Source organism: Lissotriton helveticus, chromosome 6 (genome assembly GCF_964261635.1).
Source record: "Lissotriton helveticus chromosome 6, aLisHel1.1, whole genome shotgun sequence".
Lineage (NCBI taxonomy): Eukaryota > Metazoa > Chordata > Amphibia > Caudata > Salamandridae > Lissotriton > Lissotriton helveticus.
Window position 1 is genome coordinate 753,425,670 of NC_136067.1, and position 25,124 is coordinate 753,450,793.

The window sequence follows — 25,124 nt, forward strand, 5'->3', positions numbered from 1 at the left end:
GACCGAATATTCCGGATAGGTTTCTAAGGGGTAAGTAAGGGGCGCAGGTAACTAGGCCCTTTCTCCTTGAGAATCCTATGGCAGAAACAAAGGGCTTTAAAAGTAACTCTGTCCTGCACTGGTAGTCAGTGTAGCTCCTGCAGGGCCGCTCCCACTGGGTTACGCCTTGGGATGTTCAATATCATCCTGACAGCTGCATTTTGAAATTTCTGCAGAATATTCAACTTGCTTTTTGTGACCCCTAAATAGAGGATGTTGCAGTAATCTAAACAAGATGTAACCAGGGCCTGCACAATGGTCTTTGTGGCATCTAGAGGTAGAATATCTAGGATTTTGATATAGCATTGTTAGAAGGCCAAAGCACGAGCCACAGCACGTGCCTTCCAGAGTTGATATCTGTTCTGTAAAAGATAAGGGGTTGTCAAACCAGACATCCAGATTTTTAATCTTTGGTTTGGGAGTCAGGATTGGTCCTAGCTCTTCTGGCCACCACCTGTGGGACCAGATGGAAGGCTGTTTGCCAGTTGCCATGATCTTAGTTTTGCCTGCATTTAATTGCAGGCAGCTGAACTTTATCCAATTTGCCAGATCACTTAGGCAGGCTTCAAATTTATACGTCACCTCTATATCCTTTTGCTCCAATGTGATAATCAGCTGAGAGTCACAGCATATGACACTCATTTTACCCCATGTTTCAATACAATTTCTTCCAGTGGCGCATATACTCATTGAATAATGTTGGACTGAGGGCAGAACCCTGTGTTACCCTTTGGGACACAGGATGTATCTCAGACTTGAAGGGACGTTGTAGAACCTGGAAGGATATATTCTGTAGGAAGTGTTTGATCCATTCCCACGTGCCACCTCTGACACCGGCCTCCCACAGACGCTCCAAAAGAAGGCCATGGCAGACCGTATCAAAAACCGCACTCAAATCCAACAAGATCAATGCTGCCATCCTTCCCTCATCAGCTGCTATTTTTAGTGCCTCAGAAGCCAGCAGTAAGGCTGATTCGGTGCTGTGTAATGCCTTTAAAGCCAGATTGAGTTTCATGAAGTACCTGGTATTCTTCCATGAACTTAGTCAAATGTGTATTTAGAAATGTATCTGCAATTTTCACAAACAATGGGAGCAATGATACCTGTCTTCCTGCTCCCAGACGTGCTGACTGGCGAGATTCAGTGACCTTGTGGTTTTGGTGCATGAACCACATGGCTAATAGGCTGGGACAGGTGTAGTGAAATGTGCAACCCACTGTGGTTGTATGCAGTACATACTGAACAGTCAATATTACTGGTTCAGTATTATACTTTTTGATTTACCCACATGTTTTCTTTTTCACGTATTTTCACTTCATTTCTGCAGTTGCTGAGCTATCTCACCCTGAAGAAGGCCGCAACACTATTTAGGTCCTTCTGGACGAAACATGTTGGTCTAGTGATCTACACATTTGTCTCTAATGTCGGCACTTGTGTTAGCAGCTCTTCACTGTTTTTAATCCTGCTAAAGAAAGTTAAAATATCCTGCTAAAGAAAGTTAAAATATAGCTAACCCTGCAGCCAGTTTTAAAACTCTCACTTCACAGCACTGCACTCTTTTTATACACATGCCAAGCTCACATAGGGGTTTAGTACACCCCGCCTGATGCAACAAAACAACCCTGAGCTCCTCCCTCGTAGAGGGGGGGTTGTAGCCCACACGAAGACTAGATCGTGTGAGGAGGCACCCCTATGATGAAGCATGACACCTCTGGTGTGTGAGGGGAACCGTCCTGAAAAGGGAAATTCCTCGCCTCGCATGGCAGGGCATATTCAAACAGTTTACTAACCTCCTCCTAATTCGGGCCCGTGGCTCTTTTCTGTTGTGATAGTAATGATGCTGGTCTCAGATTTTCTGGAAGTGCAAGGTCTAAAGATGGTTTCTTTAGTAACAGCACCACCATTGCATGTTTCCAGTTGTTTGGAACCTGACCCGAGCTGAAAGACAGATTAAGCAAGTTTGTGAGCATCAGTGCAATAACTTCCCTCCCTCGTATTAGTATATTTGGAGGAATAATATCCATGGCAGAGCCCGATTTGGCTTCGGACATAAGTTGGGGTATATCTCTTTTCAATGGTGGGAACTTTGGCAGTGCTTTACAGATTCAAACTGTTTCTTGAGGTACTACTATTTTCACCTTTTGACACATTTATTAGCGAGTTTTCTGCAGCTGGTAGAAGTAGCTATAGTAGTATTAATAACAATAATATCATCATCATCACCACTTATTTCTTCTAGTGTTTTGTAGACAATATCTCTGTTAATATCCACATATTTTCACATTTTTTAAGCTTTCAGCTTAATCATTATTAGAACCTTTTATGGCACTGACATTCGTTTATTAGTGTTTATTGATGATGATGTTCCTGCAGACAGTGACCTTAACGTAATCCCATGATAAATGTGTGCTTCCATCTAATAATAGTTACCTGTCACAGAGCTGTCGGTACTGCACTTGGCTTGAGAATCCTTTGACTCTACACTCCACTTCTCCACACTGACTATTCCCATGTGACTGTTGCATAAAGAGACAAACACTTAGGCCCATATTTATAAAAAATCACGCAAAGCAGCAATCCACAGTGCTGTGCTGCAATGCGTGAAAAGGCAGAATGCAACGTATTTCCCATAATACAGTGTATACCTGTCCTTTCTTGGTGCTGGAGCACTTTTTGCTACCTAGTGGAAAGGCAGGCACCCTTGAGTCAACGTGGCCTTGAGTGGCTTGAAAAAGGGAAACATTGTTTACATGGCATGCCATACATCGCATGCCATTACAAGGCAGTCGTAACAACGTCAGCATTGTAACATCGCTAACCATTACAACGCAAGTCGTTACAGCGTCTTGCGAGGTGGCAGAAGGTGTTGGATTTAAAATCCAACACCTTCCCTACTGTTGCACAGACTGGAGTTGAAATAGTAAATTATACTATTCAACATCCAGCACCCCGACAGCAAGTCGTTGTAACGACTTGCGTTGTAATGGTATGCGATGTAACAACATGGTCGTTGTAACAAGCGCGTTGTAATGGCATGCGATGTATCGCATGCGTTTTAACGTGGCCTATTTCTTGATAAATCTCATTTAGGTTTTGCATCACTCTTGAGTGGCGCAGGTGCTTGATAAATATGCCCCTTATTTTCTGTTTCTCTCTGAACCTAGTGGTACATTTCTTACTGTGCCACCGATTTTTGACAGACTCTCTGTCTGTGATTCATTTTTCAGAATTATAAGGCACTTGTCATTCACGCATCTTTTTTTCTTAATGGAATATCGAATGTGATCTCTTGCCTGAGGCCAAGCGTGAAGGTGTTTCATTATTCAGAGCTGATGATGCAATCTAAATATTTTTACTGCCACTCTGCGAAATCCAAGTTTTGCAGAACCTGTTAGTCATATTTTTTTTTAGAAATAGCAGCATGGCAGAAGCTAGGTAATAACATTCTCAACAATTGCTCATCAGTATCTGATGTAGTCTGTGAAAGGGGTGAATGTGTTTGCGGCAATAAGTATACATTTTAAAATCACAATTAGAGAACTCGGTGAACCTGATCATTTGACCTTACTAATTGAAAATCTCGACACTGCACATCAGGCAGAGACAACCAGTTTGGCTAAGCAGTGCAAACGTGAAGACTTCTCTGCATGAGAGCAACTTGAGACCATTTATATGAAGCTAAATCCTTTTAATTAGGCTGGGTTTATCAAGTGTTTGGCCCAGAAAATTCTGCTCATCAACAATGAATTATACTTCTGGTATCAGATGTGCAACCTGCTGAGCCTCTGTTCTCCATTCCTCTCTTCGAGAGACCACACTTCATGTTAAGAAGCTTTTCAGCTTTGCTGTATGCACCTCTTTATCTATTTTTTCAATTTAACAGGCCCCTTTGCCCTGAAACCATTGGCTATATCACATAAAGTGAGAACTAAAAATGTGCTCTTTTAAGACAGATCACTGCCACAGTTTTGGTCTACAACGTGCTGTAAATAGTTGAAGAGCTGCAGTGGGAAATGTTTTTTGTCATTAGAACTTTAAAGGAATGTGCTGCATTTTGCATGTATTGAAATTTCTAAAGGAACCAACAGAGCTGAGTAAAGTAAGTACCATACTGTTGTGTTGGGCCTCAGGCCCTCATGGTATATAATTACGAATGCCAACACGGGAAAGTATGCTGCAATAACTGGCCTAGGCACGTGAGCCCGGCCCCTTTTATTGACAGGGTCACCTGACCGGTGACCCTGTGGTGGGTGGGAGTAAAGTGTAGTACATCATAGGAGCACTAGACTGCATCCAGCCGGATGCTACATCCTTCCCAAAGTTCAACAAAAACAAACGAAAGTCCAATCTGTAATAAAACATAGAGATGGCACATCGCACCACATGAGTCTATACAGGCTGTCAACCAAACAGCACTGGAGCCTCGGACCGCATGGCTGGGATGCCTGCAGTTACGTTGGCGATGTTCCTTAGACTGGCCTGGCCTCTTGGTGTGGAGAGTCCATGTATAAAAAGTTTGGCGCAGATGCATCTGGACCTGAGGTGAGATCCATTTTTACTTCGGAGATGATCTGGGAGTGAGGCCTGCCTGTGAGGTGACGTGCTGGGTGACTCTCCTGTCTCTGACGGTTGAGTGACGTTCGACTTGCTCCTCTCACTTGGACTCCACTGCCACTGGAGTCTATTGGATAGGTTTCCTTGCTGGCTGTCATGGGACCGTGTGCACCGTGTGGGCTTCGCGTGAGCCGCGCATAAGCGTCGCTGAGGAACTGCTTACGGATTCACAGCCCAGTCGCTCATGTAGCCTTCAATGTTGGTGTCGTTGTCTGGGTTTCCTTGCTGTCTGGACTCGGAGTCTGCATCTGCCTCTGGCCACCGTGTGGGAAACCTGTCTACCGCTGTGACCTTCATGTTTTCCGTGCGTGACATAGAGCTTCGGCCGACACATCTCTGCTGTTCGGACTCCCTTCGCATGGGAACTCCGTCGAGTCCCTTGTCCCCTGGACTGCCACGTAACCCCGTGGGCTGTGCGGGCCATTGCGTAGACTGCGCGTAGGGGTCGCTGCAGGACACCCAACAGGACCACGGCCAAGTCTCATGTAGTCCCCAAAGGCGGATCTTCCAGATGTGCTTGACGTCGGTAGGCTGTATGTTGACTGGGTTACACAGGCTGTTCCCAGGTGATTCGCCTCCTTGAGTTCCGGTTGTTCGGGCGTGCATGGATTCACTTGGGTGGTGTGATGCTCCTTGGTGATGATGCACCTGGAAGGTGGTAGCGAAAATGTCAGTTTATTTCAGTGGGCAGACTGGCGGTGATCTTCGGAGTGAGGAGGACCTGAGGGACTTCATGGCACCGCTTTGTTGTTTCCAGGCCGGTGCGCTGTGAGGTGTGGGGAAGTTGATACCCAGCAGCCGGTGACAGATAAGATGACGGTTGAACTGCGAAGCGTGGGGCCTGGACGCAGATTGCGCTGCCAGCGGCTTATGGTAGGTCTGGCCTGGATGCAGATTGCGCTGCTAGCGGCTTACGATAGGTCCTTCCGCGGGGCTGTCTCCAGTGACGTCTCTGCACCCTGGTGGCTGACTTGTGTGTATGAGTACCGTCCTCAGTGCTGGTGCGAGTCCTGGGTCCTGTCACTCTTCTCTGTCTCCATTCCATCTTGTGCGCCTGTTGTGGTTGTCTGCCCTGTGGCGTCATGCCACTGTTCTTCCCTCCTTTGCAGAGTGGCGTCGTGCCATGCTTTTCTCCTTCCGACCAGGTCTTCACTTGGATGTGGCGTCCTGCCACTTGTCTCATGTTTGCGCCACATGGACATCTCACTGGTCGTGTCCGGTTTTTGGGACGGTCTTCGCGGCCTACTGTAGGCCGGTCCTATTGGTAGGACTTGCGTGTATCCCTTGGGGACATTCCGTATCACCATCCCCTCCCCAGGGATGTCGCAGGGTCCCTCTTCTCTTTGCGGGCGTCGTTGATGCTCCTCGAGGCTGCACCTCTGAGTCGGCGGCTTCTTTGATTCTCCCTCCTGGGAATGTATGACATAATATCGACAGACAGAATATCTACATACAAAAATATCGACACAAAAATATCGAAATCAAAAATATCGAAATTATATCTACATAATGGTAAGTACAAAAATATCGAAAAAATAATATCGTTGTACAAAAATATCGAAATTAAAAATATAGTTTTTTTAAATGTATTAATAATAATTTAAAATTAATTTAAAAATACATATAATTTTACAAATATTAACGCATGTTTTTACAACGCAGATACTTTTACAACGCATACCATTACAACGTAAGTATTGGTAAGTATATAATAATTTTTTTATGTAAATTACTTAAAATTAATATAATATAATTTAATTTAATTTAATTTAATTTAATTAATTTAATTTAAATTAAATTTTACTTTAATTTTTACACTGTACCCCTGTACCCCAAAAACCCAAATCTGACCCTGAACCCTAAAAATACCCCTTTACCCAAAAACCCAAATCTGACCCTGAACCCTAAAAATACCCCTTTACCCAAAAACCAAAAACTGACCCTGAACCCTAAAAATACCCCTTTACCCAAAAACTAAAAACTGACCCTGTGCCCTAAAAATACCCCTTTACCCAAAAACTAAAAACTGACCCTGAACCCTAAAAATACCCCTTTACCCAAAAACAAAAAACTGACCCTGAACCCTAAAAATACCCCTTTACCCAAAAACTAAAAACTGACCCTGAACCCTAAAAAGACCCCTTTACCCAAAAACTAAAAACTGACCCTGAACCCTAAAAATACCCCTTTACCCAAAAACTAAAAACTGACCCTGAACCCTAAAAATACCCCTTTACCCAAAAACTAAAAACTGACCCTGAACCCTAAAAATACCCCTTGACCCAAAAACCCAAAACTATAACATTTTAAATATAATTATATACTTACCAATACTTACGTTGTAATGGTATGCGTTGTAAAGGTATCTGCGTTGTAAAAACATGCGTTGTAAATGCATGCGTTGTAATAGTTTTTGCGTTGTAAAAGTTTCATTGTAATGGTAGTGCGTTGTAAAAGTTGCGTTGTAATGGTTGTTTCCCTATAAACACACAACCCACTACACATAAATAAATGAAATCATTTATTCACTTAATAATTATTAATTACCAATTAATTATTAATTAACAATATCAAAAATTAGAAAATTAAAAATATTAACACATTAACTCTAATTAATTTAATTTACTACTTAATATTATTCCATTACAAATTAATTATTAATTAACAATAACACTAAATTAAATATATTAGCACAATAAATCTAATTAATGTAATTAACTAATTAACATTAATTAATTACCAATTAATTATTAATTAACAATAACAATAAATCATATATCTTAGCACATTAAATCTAATTAATTTAATTAACTAATTAATATTAATTAATTACCAATTAATTATTAATTAACAATAACACTAAATTAAATATATTACCACATTAAATCTAATTAATGTAATTAACTAATTAGTTTCAATTAATTACAAATTAATTATTAATTAAAAAATATTTAAAAATATATATTAATTATTTAATTATTATTAAATTACTTCCCACCCTATTCCCCTATAAACCCACAACCCGCTCTAATACTAAAACGCAAAATGTTAACATAATTACTCATTTTCAAACATACATTTCTAAACATATTTAGCAAACATATAAACAACATAATAAAATACATAACACTAAACATCAAAATTTCGATATTACTAACATACATACCTTAATCTCGATATTCTGTCTGTCGATATTATGGCACATCGATATACTATACCATCGATATTAAAACATCGATATTATTGTATATCGATATTTTAATTTCGATATTTTGTCTGCCTACCCCCTCCTGGTGCAGTCGCATGCACCTTCTTCCACCTGGGTGGCGACCAGTCACTTGGCTCCAGCGTGTCCTTGCTTTCTTCTGGTGTGCTTGTCCGGACTGTTCACTCTGCGTGAAGGACTCCTTGCTTGCTGTGCGCTGTGACGTCCAGTCATGTGTCGCTGTGCTGTTGGAGTGCCTGTTGCTGTGGCGGCCTGCCACATGAAATGTGCGACTCCTCTCTGGCTGTCTTGGGTCTCTGCCGACTCCGTCCGGAGGCAGTGCGAGGGAGGACACTGTGGTTCCTTTCGGCACACTGCGGGGCTTTGCTGAGGCAGTGGAGATGTAGGGGATCTCCTTTCAGTAGTGCTTCTTCGTTGTGACCGTCTGGCAGGTCGGCTTTTCTTTTGGCACGCATCCGACTGCGCTCTTCGTTTGCTTCACTGGATGTGCTGGTTGCGCATTCTCTTCGGTTTGTCACTCCTAGGATGGCAGCAGCTGTCCCTGTGTTGCTGTGCACTTGCTTGGTTCTGTGTTCCCCTCTTCAACCTCGGTGCAGTAGAGATGTGGTCGCTCTCTGTACTGCGTTCAGCAGTGCTTCTCTTGGTGGAGATGTCTATCTCCTGGGCGTCTGCCTGTGCTGGCAGGTTCATTTGCGCTCTCTACGCGCCTCCGACTTAGTACACTCCATCTTTTCCTTGGGCACCCTCTTCTGGCACTTGGTTGCCTGTTCTGTATCTTGCGGTGGTGTCCGGTTACCACTGAGGGTGGGTGGCGCAATTTCTCGCTTGCGGTGGTCTTGACAGCCACTGGGGTTCATGCTGTGCTCCATTATCTCCTCTGGGACTTTCCCTCTCCTTTCAAAAACTGCCACTCTGTGAGCCTTCGCGGGGGAAACAGATCTCCAACTGCAGGCTGCGCAGCAGTGCTTGGTGGCTCTGGCTGTGTTGAAGCGTTACTTTCGTCCTCTGGGGGCTGGGCTGCTTTACTGACGTTACACGTAGTGGAGTTCCTCCCTGGTACAGCAACCTTTCTTTCAGTAGCTTTCATTTCTCTTCCTTGTTGCTAGGTACTGCTTTTTTCCATGTTCTGTGGCGTGGGCTTCCTGGGGCACTTTGCTGAGGGTATGCAGTCTCTTTACCTGAGCCCACTGGGCAGCCGATAGGGGTAGGTTGCTGAGCTCTCTTATACCAGTCTTTGGTGGTGGCTACCTCAGACTTGCAGTCTTGGCATGTGCTGTATTGCTGGGAGCTACACTGGGGGTGGAGATGCAGGTGAACGGCAGTTTGCGGTGCTAGCACGGCTGCGGTCTTCGCATGCTGCTATTTTGGGTCAAGGTTGCCGCCCTCAATTTTTCCCAGTAAGTGGTGTTACTCATTACCTCTAAAATCATGGTATTCTGTCTCGCAGTGTATGCAGGTCGTTCTTTATACTGTGCTTAGTTGGTAGGCTGCAGTACCGCCGGTGGCCAGGAGATGGCAGTGCAGCGATTCTCTTGCAGGTTCCAGCAGTCTTTCCTGTGCTGCAGCCGTGCACCTCGTAGCTACAGACAACAGAGCTGCTGCCGTTCTGTAGTGGTAGGTGAGGGCGGATGTATGTCATCATAACGCATGCTTTTACTTCGCATGCCTTTACAACGCAGGGGGGGCGCTGGATAGTGGAATAGTTTAATTTACTATTCCAACTCCAGTCCCCGTGGATAGTAGGGAAGGTTTTGGATCGTAAATTAAACTATTCCCTATCCTGCAGCGCCCCCCAGCGCAATTCGTTGTAATGACTTTCGTTGTAAAACCTGCGTTGTAAAGGTACTGCGTAGTGAAATTTGCGTCATAAAGGATGTTTCCCGGTGAGGGCATCTGAGCTATTTCCTGACCATGCTGGGCAGAAGTGTGGCTTGCCTGACATCTGCTGTTCACCCGGTCGATGCCACCGGGTGTTACCACTTACACAGTGGACCATGTAAGCCTAGGGGCCAGGGCAACTTGCTGGTGCTGCGGGCGTGGTGTAAGCCATGCTCCGTAGATGCAGTTGGTCTGCTGGGAAGTGCAGCCTCCAGATGTGTGGCTGGGATTCCTTTCTTGGAAAGGCTTACTGACAGGGCATGTGTGCAACGCTTTCATGTTCTGTGATGTGCCACGCTTGGAGGACGTCAGGGCCATTACTGGACTCCCCCTACCGGCGGGGCTTTTCTCATGGCTGGAGCAGTTGGCGGCGGGCAAGGATCTCCCTCGCACCTGCACAGGTATGGGGGCATGGGCCGTTTGCTCTGTGTTGCTGCGCCTTCAGGACTACCCACGTTTGCGGCGTTGCTGGGGGCCTCCCGCTGACCGAGATAGCTCTCAGGGCTTATGGGGTGATTCCTTGTACGAGCGTTGTTCCGCCGGTCAGCGGACTCAGTCCTTTGCTCCCTGAGGATCCCTGCAACACCCGCTACCCTGCTTGTGCAGGGTAGCGGGTGTCGCAGGGTAGCGAGTGTAGGCATGGACAGCCTGCTCACTCGGTCCAGGAGGTGGCGTGCGCTGGCATGGGAGGGGGCAGCTAGGCAGGGTCGTTCTAGACTCCTCTCACCTGGGCCCCCACAGGTCTGAGGATGGGCGCAATCTTCTCGGGCGGTGTTGGTGCGGACAGCGTCTCACTTCCTGCGGCACCTGATCGCAGCGCACGCGGTCCCCTCGAGTCTGGTGCTGGCCTTGGCAGACCCCTATCTTCCGCCGAGGCCTCGCTGCCGGCCCGGTCAATGCAATGGGCAGCCGCCGGATCAGCATGCAGGCGGACGCAGATGCAGGGGCAGACTAGAGGGCGCGTGTCCAGGCTACACTTCCTCCCCAAGGGACCAGAAAACAGCTGCCTTTTCACTCGTGGGATGAGGTCCCCTCCTTGTCGCCATTGTCGTGTTGGGCCTCAGGCCCTCATGGTATATAATTACGGACGCCAACACGGGATAGTATGGTGCAATAACTGGCCTAGGCACTTGCGCCTGGCCCCTTTTATTGCCAGGGTCACCTGACCGGTGATGCCTGTGGTGGGTGGGTGTAAAGTGTAGTACATCATAGGAGCACTAGACTGCATCCAGGCGATGCTACACATTCCACAAGCAAAGTACCAACAAAAAGAAAACACTGCACAACTCAGCCACGGCACCAAACAATAGACGTGATTCAATATAGTGTCACACAAACCTAACAACACTTAAAGTATTGCATCACCACCACAGCAAAATGCACACACAAATATGCACTAGCATTCATGTCAAACCAGGTCCACAAATCTTGTTTCATATTGTTCTGGAAATGGTGTCTGCACCAAGCAATGCTTTATTTACCACCAAGAATATGGAATAGCACCTTTTTAAAGAAATGTTTTATCACTTAGCTATGTCTTCACAAATTAATTTCTGCCACATTGAAGTCATGTTCATGTCTCTGTCACTTTTAGGGAGAGATTTACTAATGTATGGAGCAATGCCGCACAGCAGTCAAAGTTGCTGTGCAGCACAGGGCCAAAGTTGCTGTGCTGTGCTGTGATCTGCTCGGAGAAAAAAGAAATGAAGCACAATATCTTCTAAAAGTATGGCACTCTTCTCTCTTCCGCAGTGCTTGTGTTCTTACTGGTTGCCTCGTACAATGCAAGCATCTTTTCACCACAGTGCTAAGCAATCTGCAATTTGTTAATATAAAAAAACAGATATCTTTTTGGAGCAAGTCCCAAACCCAGCTTACATCATGCTGCTGTCCTGCTGATGCTTCATCTCTTTGTTGTGCTTTTCTTGACTTGTTCATCTCTGTTGTTTTTCTCTACTGTTGACCACTTTTCTCCCATTTTCTCCTCCTTTAGATTGTTTTATCTTCAGATGCGATTGATTTTGCTATTGTTTGCTCCTCTTGATTTGTCCATCCCTGTTGTGCTTTTCTGCTGCTGTCCCCTTTATCTTCCGTTTTCTCCTCCTTTAGATTGTTTATCTCCTTTTGCTATTCTTTTGCCTTCTAGCTCCTCTCCCAATCGCAAACTCCGCCCACCACCTTCCAATGCACCTCCCTCCTCCCAGGACCTACTTAATGGAGGCCTCAGTGCGGTTGTGCAGTGGCAGCGTACAGCAGGTGCTCCACCGATGTGCAAAAGCCAAGCCTGTCTGTGCCAGTCCGCACTTGAATGGAGGCCAGGGCCAGGGCTCCTTGCTGCCAGGCCATTCACAGGTATGATGCCACCGTCCTCTATGCCCTGAACATCAGACACCCTAGCGAACCCTGCTGAAATGCTGCGCTCCACTCCATAGTTGGACGTTCTCCTGTGCCAGATACACCTTCTCCTGCACCATCATGACTACTGTCATGCCACAAAGTACCACACCACCCTCTCACCACACCTCACCACACTAGAAGCAACCCAACAACTATACTGCCTACTTCTCAATACACTCTCAATTTGCAAGCAGTCCACCATGTTATGGGGCCTTATCGACACCCTCACACCTGACATAGTCTTCCTCACCATGACCTAGCTCAACCCTGTATCTGCCCATGACACCACCACAGCATATGTATATACAATCACTCACCAGGGCCACACCAACAAGCCAGGAGGATGAATAGCCATCATCTGCAAAGAGACCATACAGTGCACCACCAACGACAATACCACCACTACCATAAAACAGCTCAACTTTTAAGCTCCACACGTATGTCTGAGCTCGTCATGAGGCACAGTGCTCCGGTGCTCATGACGAGCTCAGCTCGTCATGAGCCGTGGAACGCTCACACGTGGGGATAATTCCCCTGCTGTGCTGATCATTCCACGGGAAGTGGTGCAGCTGTGACGAGCTCAGCTCGTCATGAGCACTGGAGCACCGTGCCTCATGACGAGCTGAGCTCGTCATGAACATGGGGGTGCTGTGCATGCCCCCCGCTCCCCAGCACAGCGGGGGAATTACCCCCAGCAGTGAAGGGGTTAAATGAACTGCAGAGAGAATGGTATGAAGAGGAGAAAGGGGTGAAGGTCAAGATATTAGGAAGGACAGGAAGTGAGAGGTAAGCGCAGGGAAAGGATAGAGGCTGGGAGAAGAACAAACACTTGAGATGTGAAGGCTGGGAGAAACAGTGATTGATACAGCCAGCCGGGGTTTAAGGAGAAAGATGTGCACACTGAGACATAGAAATTGGGAGTGGTGCAGTCAGGGTGAACTATGCATATGGAGAGGTACAGGCAAGGGGGCTAATGCCAAGTTAACAGCACTTTATCGCAGCCAGAGTCGCGATAAATTTATCGCCCCATTCACGAGCTGGTGCCAACAGCCCTTAGTACCAGTTTACCTGCGATAGCAGCTGAAAAAAACATCGCCCCAGATGACCCCCGCAACTATCGCTAATGAGATGCAGAATAGGGGTTCCCGAGCAAAAAGCCGCAACAACACCACTCCACAACATTCTCAACGACCAGCCAGATCGGCAATACGACCACAAAATATGCGATAAGGCACATTAGCAGCAGAACACTCACACCTGCTCTGACCTGGCGAAAAGTCGGACCACAGCCTGCACCAGAAAAGGGAGCCTAGCCCAGAGCCACACCTGAGGGGCAACAGATGCCATGGAGCCACTGATCATGCAGCTCGGATCCCCAACAGGACCATAATACCCACCACCCCAGGACCCCCCCTCACCAGCCCCCGGCCAAAGACATGCCACATCAACTACACAGAATCATGTACTAAATAATCCACCTGATGTCGCACAATCACATCAGGTTACATACATGTGTCGTCACAAAAATGAGCATCAGACATTTACCTTCGAAGCAACAAATGAAAACGTATTGAAACAAACACAGAACAGAAATGAAGACACATGGCGGCTCCCCGCGGGACAATCCATAGGTCACAGCCTGCAAGAATTAGGATGAGAAGGTGTGTCCTGTGCACATCAAGGGACAGAGAGAGAGCGAAGGAGAGAGGGAGAGAGAAATAGAAGGACAGAGAGGGGGAGAGAGTGATAGCCAAACAGAGAGGGGGAGCGAGAGATAGCCGGACAGAGTGGGGGAGAGAGAGATAGCCGGACAGAGAGGAGGAGAGAGAGATAGCCGGGCAGAGAGAGGGAGAGAAAGATAGCCGGACAGAGTGGGGGAGAGAGACACAGAGAAAAGAAGAGAGGGCCAAAGAGAGAGAGTGCCGACACTGCACACCCAGGCCACACTGCTGACCTGCTGCCACCAGTGTATCTACAACCACGTGCCGGTATGTAGTGCAGTTCACCAGCTCCCACATCTGAGACTGACACATCATCTGAAACAGAGTCCAGACACATGAATGGCACAGTACATACAATTGCACAAAACATCATTGCCTGTCTGCCCCTGCACACCCAGGCAGCTGCACCCCAGCCCCTCCTGCCACCCCACGGTGCATACCCACCCCTGTACACCCAGGCAGCTGCACCCCAGCCTCTCCCACCCCCCAGCAGTGCTTGCCTGCCCCTGTGTGCCCAGGCAGCTGCACCCCAGCCCCTCCCGCCGCCCAGGGGTGTATGCCCACCCCTGCGCACCAAGGCAGCTGCACCCCAGCCCCTCCAGCCACCCAGCTGTGCATGCCCGCTCCTGCACTCACAGGCAGCTGCACCCCAGCCCCTTCCGCCGCCCAGCAGTGCATGTCAGCTCCTGTACACCCAGGCCTCACTGCTCACCTTCTGCCACCGGTGTGTAGAAAAGAGGGCCCACCGCATGCTGCTGCAAGCCACAGGCCCGGGGCCCACGGACATGGCCCCCTCCACATCATGCAGCTCCACTCCACAGGTCACCAGGTCTCACTTTTGATGCTGGGTCTTGATTTCGCCATGGCAGAGGACATACCAGTGCACATGGCATCATTGCAGGCTGCACACCCGCTCAGCCCTTGAGGTGTCACTAATTCTGTGACCCGCGAGGTGACACCACGTGGCGGTAGGCCCCCGCTGTCCGCTGCCTCAGGCCTACACTGCGGTCCAGCAGGACACACAAACCTGAGCAGTCCGGACCACCGGGACAGGGCATCATCGCAGGCTGCACACCCGCTCAGCACTTACGGTGCCCCTACCTCAGTGCACTGAAAGTGCCCGTCCCATGAGAGTGTGCCTGTGCCGGCCGCAGTGTATCCGGTGCCACCAAGTCTATGCCTTGCTAGTCATGGACCCTCTATGATCGGGTATTATGTTGCGGATGGCATATTTCACCTCTGGGACTGCGGAATGTGATGTTGCAGGCCCCTGGGCCCCCATGCCTAAATGCACACCACACGGATACACCCAGAGAGAGGTTGGAAATGGAGTCGAGCATGTGCGCCCGGCCCTTTTTATTGGCAGGGTCACATGTGCTGTGGATGGGTGTGGTGTGGGTGTACACCAGCCATTAGGTAGTGGCTCTGGCATGCTGACAATCAGACCTGTGAGCACCAGATCACTACAGGGAAGTCCTGGCACATGTAGCGTTGTTGTCCTCCCTGGAGCCTAAGCGTAGTGGGCTGGCCTGGCGTATGCCAGTCCAGCGTAAGGGTTAGAACAATTACCCTGGGGCTCTGGGCGTTGTTCCCTATGGGGCTGGACAAGGAAGTAACAAATGCGTGTGTCGCTGTTCTTGCATCTGCGCCACCCGGACAACATTCGGCAATGTGTCACCCTGTGACCCAAGTCCAATGACATGAGCCACATGGACGTAGGAGGAATTCACTGACCCTACATTCATCAATACTACCACACTTGAAAGACCACAGAAACAACACATCTGTGTGATTCAGAATGTTTAATACAAATTCAGTGGAGTGTTGCATCTGGAGCAGAACAGGGCCATGCAAACCCCACTTTATAATGATGGCCCGTGGAGGGCTAGCCAGAGTCCTTCAGGTAATGACAAGTCCAAAGGAAGAGGAAGAGTTCTGTCCGCAGTCTGTTTGCTGTGTCATAGGCGATCAAACAGAATATGGCAGTCCATTGCGAGGTCCAAGGTTAGAGTCACAGAGTGTATCGGGAGACAGTGGAAGGTGATGATGCAGAGGGCAGAACCAAGCTGAAACCGGCCATATGGTGGAGATGAATGCTACTGCGTCCTTCTTACCACGATTGCGCTTTCATCCGCCTCTTCGTCCTCTGGTGTTCCATGTGCCTCACATGTGGGTTGTACTGGCCTTTCTCCAACACTGTGTGGCAGTGACACTTGAGGGGCCGGAGTTGGAATGTCTGCCGCACTTTTTGACACTGACATTTCAGGGGGCGAAGATGTGGATGTAGTGGTAGGAGCAGCATGCGTCAGCGCCAGGCCTTGTGGCAGTAATGTCATGAGGATGGTTTTGAGTTCATTGAGGAACCCAGCTACCACTAGCTGGTGTGCAGCCGTGGCAGCCGCTCTTTCCGCATTGGCTCGCTCCATGGTCTCCATGAGCCTCCGCATGTTTTCCACCTCCCGGGCGAGCTTGCTGGAGTCACTCTGACTAGAGAGTCGTTCTTGTCTCTGAGTCAGGACTCTGGCGATGTCAGCCACGGTTCGTTGGAGAGCATGGAGCACACTCTGGGTGTCCGTTAGGGACTGTGAGTGCTCCCTGATGGGACTTAGACACCCGCGTATGGCATCTAGTTTGTCTGCTATGCAGTTGAAGCCCACCCGCACCTGATCAGCCAGCTGCACCCGGCATCCCAGCATACTGCGTTGGAAGGCTGTGTGTTCTTCATGGGGGTCTTGGGAGGCAGCCGTGGTGGTGGGTGCTGCCTGCTGTGTGGTCTGTGCAGGGGGTGGGGTGTCCTTGTTGCAGCTGGCCTGCCCTGCTACTGGAGGTGGGCTTCGGAGACTGTCAATGACCTTTTGAAGGGTGTCAGAGTCAAAGCTGTGGTGGTCCTCTTCGTCATCAGAGAAGAGAGGTTGGGGCTGCGCTGTAAGAGGTGTTGATTGTCCCTCTTCAATGTGAAGGGGAGATGCAGTTTAACAATGTGTTCACATGTGTGTTGTTGCATTGTACATGTTTACATACAGACTGCACAACTGAGGACATCGTGGCTGTTTGGGAGGAGCTGCCTATTTGATGAGGGACAGTGGACATTTTGACAACAGAAGTGTGTGTTTGTACTTGTACATAATCATCTCACGTTCCCTGCAATGCGGTTTGTGCCACATTGTTGTCAGTGTTGATGTGCTAAGCATATTTTGTGTGTATGCTACATTTTGGAGGTGTGGCCCCTGCTGCTCTGTTTTGCTGCCCCTTACAGTGCTGAGATGTTGCATACTTGGTTGCACTGGTCTCTAGGTTGGAGTTGGGGTCTGGGGCATGGTTTGTCCCCAGATGTGTTCAGCTCCATTGTGCATGTGTGTCATTGTGCCAATCTCCTCCGTCTCCCCAGTCCCTGGTCGTTACTCAGCCTGGTGCTGCTGTGTCCGGTCTTGTTGAGCAGTGTCCAGTCCCTGACTCCAGACACCATCTCCCCACTGATGACTGTGGACACCATTTCCTTCATGTTGTCCAGCTCCTCCTGTGGCGCAGGACTTCCAGCTCCAGTCTGAATTGCTGCCTTCCAGTTGTTGGCGAGTTTTAGCTTGGTTTTGCTCTTGATGTCATTCCAGCGCCTCTTGACCTCTTCCATTGTCCTCTTTAGCACTCCGAAAGCATTCACCTTGTTCACGATGGACTGCCATAGTCCATTTTTTGTTGCCAATGAGACAGTGGAGGTGACGAACAGTTGTTGGTGGTGTTCGACCACCTCCGTTATCAGGATCCTGTTTTTCTGCGGACTGAAGTGCTTCTTCCTACTCTTCTTGTCCTTGGCCTTCCCTGACCCCGAGGTCCCAGGCAGGTCCTCCGGGGGGCTTGTGGGGTTCTGGTTCTCCTCCGTACTTGCTCCATTGTGCTTCGCTGTTGTTTGGCATTGGTTTGTCAGTTTTGCAGGCCTGTAGCTGGTTTTCACTGACTTTTGTATCGCAATTGGCCTCATCGCAGCTTTTTTTGCATTCGCGTTTCGTATTTTTGCGTGGTGGCATTGATTTTAATGTGTGCGAGCGGGACTGAGGAAATTGAGGGGACAGGTAACCTTGGTAACTGGGGTTTTATTGGCTTTAACAATCTATTTTTCCTTGGACTGGATTGGTAGTAAGGAAGGGAGGCCTCTTGGTATTTTTCCGGGGACCCACTCCCTTTCAATCCACGTCGTCGCCTCTTCAGGATGTCACAGGCTCGTTGGCGACAATAGCCAAAAGAAAGAAACAAAGGAAGCCTGTTTTAGACTGGAGTGTCCAATTTACGGCACACAGGGACAGGGTGTGAGGAGTCACTTGGTGCTGTTCAATTCTAGGTAGTACGGGTGCTGATAGTGCTCAGGAAGGGTGGTGCATGGGGGATAGTCGGTGTTTTTGGTGGAACGGCTATTTAAACCTTTCTCCCCGCCCAGCCCGTGATACGGGATCTTACCTGTGCTAGCCACACTTCTCCAGAAGTGTGGCTGGGCGGAACGTGGGGTCGGTGGCCTCCTGGCTCCTGTAGTCTGCGGGTCGGTTAATCCGGGCATCCTCCTCCGCTCGTCGGACTCGTGGGTCGATCCTCCTCGCTACGTCGCTCTTCTTCCTCGACACGCTGGTCTCCTCCACTGCACCGCACTTCTCTCCTCCGGGTGAAAAGCACACCTCTCTTCCTGGAGTTTCGGGATTTACAGCTTCCGCGTATGTGACGTCAGAGAAAGGGGCGGGGACTCCAGCAAACTCGGCCCAATTAAAGTAACAGGGTCCCGTCTCGGTCTCCGGCAGGCAGAATGGCTGTGGTATAGGTTGCTGTGGGGAGAGAGACGGGGAGGCGCTATTGGTAGGTTCCAAGGGCAACTTATCCCCCATCAGTCTCCCGGTTAGGCTCTCCTCGTCACACACCACCCCCCCTGGATTCTCCCAATCGGGGAGAGGGAATCTAGAGAGATAGTCAGCGTTGTTTTTGTTCACCCCTTTTCTGTGGCACACTGTGAAGGTAAAGGGTTGCAGGGTCAAAAACTATCTCAGTACCCTCGGGTTATGGGAGATGTTCTGACTCATCCAGGTGAGCGGAGAGTGGTCCGTACAAAGGGTGAAGGGGTGTCCTTCCAGGTAGTATCTCAACTTGTCTACCGCCAATTTATGGCGAGGCATTCTTTCTCTACGGTAGGGTACTTCAATTCCCGAGGAAAGAGCTTTCGACTGATGTATAGCAAGGGATGTTCTATTCCTTCAGGGGACTCCTGGGACAGTACCGCCCCCACCCCGTATTCAGATGCATCAGTGTGTAATAAGAAGGGACGGTTAAAGTCTGGACTAGACAATACGGGACTGGTAGTGATTGCACATTTTAAGGTAGTGAAAGCATTCCACATAGGGGTTGTGGGGCATTGGAAGACTTTGGGTTTGGCCTCTTTTTTTAGGGTATCTGTCAAAGGGGCTGCTAGCTCTGAAAAGGATGGGATAAAGCGGCGGTAATAGCCTATAAGCCCTAGGAAAGCCCTCATCTCTTTCTTGTTTTTGGGGAATGGGGTCTCTGCGATGGCTCGTACTTTCTCTACTTGGGGTTCAATCATGCCATGTCCCAATAAGTACCCTAGATATTTGACCTTTTGATATTTGATGCGTCACCGCTACGTCGCTCTGCTTCCTCGACACGCTGGTCTCGTCCACTCCACCGCACTCCTCTCCTCCGGGTGAATAGCACACCTCTCTTCCTGGAGTTCCGGGATTTACGGCTTCCGCGTATGTGACGTCAGAGAAAGGGGCAGGGACTACAGCAAACTCGGCCCAATTAAAGTAACAGGGTCCTGTCTCGGTCTCCGGCAGGCAGATTGGAGGTCGTATAGGTTGCTGTGGGGAGAGAGACATGGAGGCGCTATTGGTGGGCTCCAAGGGCAACTTATCCCCCATCAGGCTCCCGGTTAGGCTCTCCTCGTCACAATGTGTTGACACGTTATCTGGGGAATATTGTATGGTGCCGCCGTGTTGAGAATGCTTCGTTAACATAGTGTTATTTTCCCGCGACAGACTGCAATGTTGGAAGTAGCTTTAAGTTACTTTTGCAATGGTTATCACACGTTCTTGAGACTATGCCCCAGGGAGCAGTACAAACAGGTAGATGTACTGAGAAGAAGATGAAGCAACGGTGTTACAAACAGTGAGGTGTGTGAGCCAGACGAGGTAAGGGGAAAGAGGCACCCAAGCAAAGGGAACCGGATGAGAGTTAAGGGCTGCAAGAGAAGCAGGTGATGAGAGGTTCAGGCATATCACAGTGGGGTATATTCAAAATTCAAAATTCTTGCACTGATTGGTTATTATCTTGGTGTCATGCCTTTTTAGGGTGAACAATCAAAAACATTTCATGGTATAAGCCATTATGAATAACAAATGAATTGTGGATTTTCAGGTTGAATTTGTTTATTGTTGTTACCTTGTGCAAGAGAGTCGCTGGCTTCAATCAGCACAAGCATCAGTAATATTGAATTTAGTTATCAATAATGGAACTGTGGGGACAGGGTCATACCCACCTGATGATTGCTTAAGCATGCCCAACTACATACCTCAGTCAGTAAGGCAATCATCAAAGCCATTGAATCCAGAGGGCCTACAATTGTCCTTGTAACTAACAGAGAAGGGTGGGTGCAAGCTGTTAGAGGTCCTGGCAGGAGAAGTTGGTACAGAGCAAGGTAGAGGCTGGGAAAGGCGTGGGCATGTACAGGCTGGAATTGGTACATGGTTGGAATAGGCTGCATGATTTAGAGGCAAATAGAGATTCAACAGTTAAATAAAGTGTAGAGAGAGGTATGGAAAGGCTAGGTACAGTGAAGGAGCAATTCCGGATTTGGCGAGGTGCTGGTGAGCAACAAGAGGTACAGCTAGGGTGAGGTTCGAGCAGAGAGAAGTACAGTGAAAGATGAAGCCTGTGCAGTTTATGGGTAAGGAAAGATGTAGGCTGGGAGCTGAATGGGCTGAGAGAGTTGTGGACTGATCAAATGAAATATGAAAGCATTTGTTATTTTTAGAGAAGGCACTGTTTAAGGGTTTAAGAGGTGTTTTTAGTTTTCTGAGATGGGTGGCCTGTATGGGTGCTAATATTGTTTTAGGCTTTATGGATGGGTGGAACTGAGTGCTAGTGTTAAACCTGGCACCAATGGCGTGGGTCTCCCTTCCATTTTGTTTGCTGTTGCCTCATTTATTTTGCTGGTGTTATATACTTTGGGCACTGTGCCACTGCTATTCAGTGCCACAGTGCAAGTGCTCCCTATTGTAAATTGATGTATTAGTATTAATCAGTGGTTCTATGTTGGTTTACTTGTATGACCCTAGTCTAGTCCACTGAGTGTGCCCAGGGCGTGTAAATCCAAATGCTGCTGGTGGGCCTGCAGCACTGGTTGTGCCACCCACAGAAGCAGCCTTGTAAAATGTGTCTAAGGTCTGCCATTGCAGAGCCTGCGTGCAGTCTGGTACTGTCATGCTGACTGGGTTCACGTGCACCCAGTTGCCAGTCCCTAAACCTTCCCTTTTCTTCATATCAGCCACCCGTATGGTAGGCCTAAGGGCAGGGTGCATTGTAAGTATAAGGTAGGACAAGCCCTGACGTGTGTGGCAAGTCCTAATAGTGAATTAAAACCATTTTCGTTTTTCACTATTACAAGGCTACCTGTTCTCCATAGGCCAGAATGGGCCGTTAGAGTTATTATATCTTATAATCTTATCTTATCTTATCTTATGCTGCATTTATAAAGCGCGCTGACACCGGAGGTTTCCTGGCGCTGTGACTGAGATTGAGGGTGAGGGTGAGGACCAAAGCCTAAATAGGGTTCAAAAAGAGCCAGGTCTTTAGGCTCTTTCGGAAGCTTAACAGGGTGCCAGAGGTTTTAACTTGAAGGGGGAGGGAGTTCCACAATTTGGGTGCTAGATAGCTGAATCTACGGCCACCCAGTTTCTTTAGTTTAACCACCGGAGTGGTGAGGAGGTGGAGATGGGCAGAGCGGAGATTACGGGCAGGGCAATGAGAGTTAATAAGAGATTTCAGGAAGGCCGGGCCCTTGGTCTGCCGGGCCTTATATACAAGGCAGCCTATTTTAAAAGCGGCCCTTTGTTCGATGGGCAGCCAGTGCAGCTTGGCCAAAAGAGGTCTAGCGGATTGCCATTTAGGAACTTTGCCGATAAGCCTGGCTGCCTGGTTCTGTGCCAACTGAAGACGGTGAAGTAGGGACTTAGGAAGTCCCCAGTGAAGAGAGTTGGAAAAATCAAGGCGGGAGAGGACAAGGGAAATGACGATTTGCACCAGGGCTTCATAGGAAAGCAGATGGGAGATTTTACAAATTTTTCGTAACTGGAACATGCTGGCCGAAATGATGGTACCGACATGGGTTTTAAGAGAGAGGTCGGTGTCGATGGTAACGCCCAGGCTTTTTACCGAGTTCGACGGACTGGGAGTGTGCCTCGCTCGTTTGGCCAGAAATGGGGGCCCCAATATGACGGGCTTGTGCCGAGCAAAATGAGTTCAGTTTTCTCCGGATTTAATTTGAGCTGGTTGGATATCATCCATTGTTGGATGTGAATTATTACTGCCTGGAAGTCAGATGCAGCGTCAGGGGTGTCTAAAGGAAAGATAATCTGCAAGTCATCAGCATAATTGAGGACAGTGCAGTTCCAGTTACTCAATGAGTGGATAAGCGGACGAATATATAAATTAAACAATAATGGTGAGAGGGAGGATCCCTGAGGGACTCCACAGGCAATGGGAACCTGGGTTGCGGTAAAGGGGCCTAGATGGACTGTTTGTACTCTGCCCGAGAGGAAGGACTTGATCCATTCCCGGGCAGGTCCCTGGATGCCTGCCTGTCCGACACGGTGGAGAAGGATGTCATGATCCACCGTGTCGAACGCGGCCGATAAATCCAGGAGAACCAGTGCCTGTGGGGACCCTCTGTCGGCATTCTCCCGAAGGGTGTCGAGGACTTTTAAAATAACTGCTTCAGTAGAGTGTGCTGGTCTGAAGCCAGCTTGATTAGGTTCCAAAAACCCAGAGCTCTCAATAAATGCCGAAAGGCAGGTGGTCACGTAGGCCTCCAAGAGTTTAGACATGTAAGGCAAGAGAGAGATGGGCCTGTAGTTAGCAGGGTTGGCGGGGTCAGCTCCTGCTTTTTTCAGAAGGGGAACCAGTATGGCTTCCTTGAACGCACTGGGGACCATGTCAGTGCTAAGGGAGGTGTTCAGAAGGGGGAGGATGCTGTCAGGCAGAGCAGAGAAGATCGCCCTAAGGACTGGGGGGGGCAACAGTCCCTGGGAGATCCCGATTTGACACGGGTAGTGAGCTCAGAAAGAGTGCTGGTGGTGATGGCTGGGAACTGGGTGAAAGAACAAGTGTTAAGAGGGAGAGAGTCAGAAGGGCCGACAGGGGTGGAGGGAGGAATAGCATTCTTAATATTTACAATTTTCTGAATAAAGTAGGAGTTGAGCGCATTGCAGGTTTCTTGGGTGGGAGCCTGAGTGGGAAGTACTCTGTGGTCTGATTATTTAATAATAGTCAATAAAGTTTTCCGTTTTTCAGTTCTGACATCGTAACTTGCGCCTGGGCGCTCTAGTTGTACAATGGTGACGCCGGTTTGTTGACTTCGGCCGGCCATTCCCATTGGTTAACCCCACGCACACGCGTTTTTGGCCACGCCCTGACCCGGAAACGCTCTCGCTGCTGACTCGGCTCTCGCTACATATACCTTCCCCTCACTCAAGGTCCCGATCATCGAGACTCGGTTCAGAGGGCTGTTCAGGTTTATAAACGAGTGCCTGGCGTCGTGGGCGTGAGTGTTCCCTTGGCTACGTTACCATCACAAGCTAAGTATCTTTGAGGCTTCTGTAACAGTTTGTCCCGTTGTTTGTTTTTCCCTCATGCAGGATGTGCCAAATACGCCATCACCCCCCCTCCCGTGGTCTATGGGGTGAAACGTCATCTCCTTTTAAGTGAGAACCATTGCGTCAGTACTCCGTAATCTTTGGGAATATTGGTCACTGGCTCATGGCCCATTGATCGGTTAGTTTCACACAGTGAACGCGCTTTGTGTTCCTACAGGGCTTACTACCAAAGCTCCCGTTTCCCATAGTGTCACTTATCGTCCTCGCGGCGCATGGAATCTGACACGCGCACCGGTGGGCAATAATTGTATGCACCGTTTGACATAGACACTACGTGAGACCGGTAGTACACTGATAATGTTATAATGTATCATAGTATAATACTCACCCACTGGCGGAGCCACTTACCTTTGCGATTAGTTGAGTGTTGTGCACCGGCCAGCTCACATGAGCACAAGTCACCGTATTTACAATGATCAATTTCAGAACAAGGACTAATTGTTTGTTTGTCTTTCTGTGTATTTCTGTATCTCTTGCTCCTACAGGTGCATCTAATTTTTGAAGTCTCTGATCGAGAGACTAGTAGGGTGTGTGCCTCCCGGTTTTTTGTTCGGTGAGGCCCCCTGTACATTGCACTTTTACAGACATTTTTTACTTTCACGTCCCTTGGTTGGGTGGGCCTTAGCGTGCCCATACCGCCGGGGTTTAGTCACCTTATGTCCTGACGAATGCCAGGTTAATTACACCATCTTTGGCAGAAACATGTTGACCATCCATCACCACATAATGATATTGGAAACAAACCATCCAATTTAGTTGGCCGTGTTTACCAACACATTTTTTAATATGCCCTTGGTGATCAGTCATTAAATCAATTTTTGATACATGCAAGGTATTTTTAATTCACCACACCACTCTCTTCACGTAACTCATCATCTAGCCTTCACTTCTTCACATTACCCGCTCCGCAGTAAATCTGGCGTTGAAGCACACTGGGGTGACATTCGGTCACATCCAGTGGGGCCCGATGATGAAGCATGTCACCGACCAGGTCGGTGAGTGAGGGCTTTATAAACAAACCTAATTGGTGCTGTTACCTCTTGTGCTCGATTACTTGTGTTTTTTCAATCAAGTAACACTCTTTTGTTGTTATTTTTCTGATGAGAAATCATTCAAAATTTTGAAGATTTCTTTAGATTTATTACTAGCCGTGTCAATTCTTTCAGTGATATGTGAGGCCTTTGCTTTGGTAATTGCGTTTTTATAATCATTACGGGCCCTCACAAACTCTGCGCGGTCCTCCTTGGAGTAACCCCGTCTCCAGTTGCGTTCCAAATGGCGCAACTTGGATTTTTGTGCCTTAAGTTCCTCAGAGAACCAGCGGTGGGA